At 34.7% G+C, this 2,940-nt stretch overlaps 1 non-coding gene across 1 annotated transcript; it reads right to left on the bottom strand.

Moving 5' to 3' along the window:
* Window positions 1–962: 962 nt before the first annotated feature.
* On the bottom strand, window positions 963–1,042 carry mir219-2 (microRNA 219-2). Its single transcript, NR_029939.1, has one exon. It is a non-coding gene; the product is annotated as a microRNA 219-2 (primary transcript).
* Between the last annotated feature and the right edge of the window lie 1,898 nt (window positions 1,043–2,940).

Below are 2,940 nucleotides of genomic sequence, written 5' to 3'. Positions count from 1 at the left end.
CCTTGTTTTAATTAAATAGGCTAACTATATTTACAATTCGGGTTTTTTAATTGCTATGAGTGAGAAAATTATTGTTTTTTTTCAGTTTATGCGTTTTAACGATTTAATTTACCGTAAACATGTATTACAGCACAGCTGATCAATCTTTCCGAATGTAGCCTACAAAAAAAAATAATAAAGTCTATCACAAATAAGACAATTATATATTCGTTTAATGCTCTGCTCGTGCTGAATTCAAAAGATCAAAAGATCTGACCTGTGTGTAAAACTAATCTTCTTTAATCCTATTGGATTAACACGCCATTTCTTTGTTATCCTAAAGTCTGTATCAGACAACCCATACACTGAGGAGAAATGACAAAATCCTGAAATACCGTCAGCTTCTATTCAACAAACAGAAACAATACAATCACAAATAAAATCTTTATTCAACTTAGTTTAATAGTTACTTTTGTCCACAATTCATTTGATTCAAAACATTTGTTAAACATTTTGCTCCGTTCTGCTTATCCAACTAAACAACGATTAAAAACTTATTGAAGTAAAATCTGTGAAATATGTAAATAAGATTTATTATTTTTTTTACTTAAAAACATCTGATAATTTAGTGATGAATTAACATTTGTGATTTGTATATGTAACAATCAAAACAAACCAGCGAATACAATATACAATTATTATAATACTAAACGAATACATATTATACATGTCATTAACTCAACGTTCAAGCTAAGCTCATTTCTATTGATAATTCAACACATTACCACAAAAACACGACAGATTAATTAGAATTAAAAACCGATTAAATTGAACTAAACAGTTTTCTTCGATGTTGGATTTTACACCACCAACATTAAAGCTCTCCAAAATTTCTAATTTAGAATAGAATAGAACGTCTCCAGAATTCTATTTTAGAATGTGCTCTAGAAATGAAAGGCAGAGATGATGATGATGAGTCGCGTGGAGCCTCCAGCAACAGATGTCCAGGCACAATTCTCGACTGATCGCTCGACATTTCACAAGAATTGCGTTTGGACAATCAACTGCTTGAGCTCAAATTTCCACAAAAAAAGACCAGCGTGAATATAATATACAGTATAGGATCTATATGCGTTCAGGTCCTCGTGTGTGTTTCTGCTGCTCTTCGGTGGAAGAAAAGGCCTTGAAGCACATTGTGTTTTTCTCTTTGCATAATTCGGTGCATCGGATGTATCCCAAAATTCCTCAGTACTAAAATCGCGTAATGTTTTTTAGCTTCACTTTTCGTTATCTATGGTTGGTAGTTTATAGATCGAAATTGACAATCAGTAGATAATTACCGTTCTGCTGTAATGTTGATTAGGGATTGTGTTATTTTACCCTAAATAAAAAAACAACAATAAAAACAAAAGCACATTTTTAAGGCAGATTTTTTCGATTACTAAAATAATAACAGGCTAAAAATAGCAAAATAAATAATGTCTTACCGCGTGCATCGAAATGTAAAATCTTAACATTTAATTTGTTCCCATACAATGCATAAATGTCCACCTGCATTTCGCAGAAATGAAAATGTGCCCTCAGAAACCACCGATCAGTTTCTCCAGAAGCCACCGAGGCGGCGATTCGCCATTTCTGCACCTGTGAGATGTTTCTCATCCAGCATGGAAGACCAAAAACGAGCAAATAGCCCTCAAAAAAAAACATCCTGATGTGCGTCAAATTCCTCCAGAGGTTTGGCTCCGCGTCGCAGCGAGTCTTCAACTTCTCCAATGCGCAAGAATGAAATAAAAGTTCACGAGGACGCGGCGCTCGTGACCCTCACAATGCGCGTTAAGTGAGGATGGCATTCATTTATACATAGGCTTTTATCGCTTCCATCCAGAGGAGCAAAACACACACACACACACACACACATCAGAAAACACGCGGGCTCTCGTGACAACATGCGCAGCTTTCTGAATAAACGTCGGTGGCCGCTTGGTACGAGATTTGAATAACGCAACAGTGAGTGATAAATGGCCATTGTGGAGAAAAGGGGATGAGTTTTCACTGTCTCAATCGGCGCACTGACCAGCAGCTGCGTTGGGACCAGCAGCCTCTTAAAGAAACAACACTCCATTTTTTTGGCCCCCGTCGCAATTACAATCCGACAGTGTCTACAGTGGCATTACGCGCTGCATGTGCCCTCGATGACGTTCGCCTGCTCTCAAAAGCCACTCGTGTATAGGATTACCTGGCACTTTACCACAAAGCCAGCGTTCATTAACGCTTCATTAGCAAAGTGTTTTTACAGGCGAATAATACAGGGCTTTCTGATAATTCAATTACGTTCAAGTTTATCTGTATAGCGCTTTTTACAATAAATATTATAAAATAACAAAAGGTGCACTTTGTTGTATTATAATCAAGCTAAGTTATAACTTACAATCAAATATAAGTTACGTTTAAACATAGTTAACCTGCAGTTTTGTAGCATGTACAGTGCTCAGCATAACTGAGTACACCCCGTTTTGAAAATGAAGATTTTCATCAATTTCTCAGTGAATATAGGCAATATATTTTGGCGCATTTAAAAAAAACAGATTTATTAAACATATATTTATTAAAATAATATTTTAGTCACCAAACATATTTAGAAGTTAAAATATAATACAATTAAATTCAAGCAAATATTGCAAAAATAAATTACAACTTCCAAATTTTCAACTAATTTCATCCATGTTTTTGCTTCTCTTGATTTTTCCTCTTTTTTATTTGTATTTAATATTTTTCTGTAACGTAAATTTGGCTGTAGTTTTTAGACCGTATTTTGTTATGAGCTCCAGATTTGGCTTCAGTAGTGACTAATCTAATGTATATGCATAAATATAATATTCTATAGCTTCCTATTAAAATATGAATTTAAATGATCGATTTGTGAGGGGTGTGCTCTTATATATGCTGAGCACTCTATGTCTG

This window comes from Danio rerio, chromosome 5 (assembly GCF_049306965.1).
Source record: "Danio rerio strain Tuebingen ecotype United States chromosome 5, GRCz12tu, whole genome shotgun sequence".
In the NCBI taxonomy this organism is placed as follows: domain Eukaryota; kingdom Metazoa; phylum Chordata; class Actinopteri; order Cypriniformes; family Danionidae; genus Danio; species Danio rerio.
The sequence above is the reverse complement of the archived record's forward strand: the minus strand, read 5'-3'. Positions and strand labels throughout refer to the sequence as shown.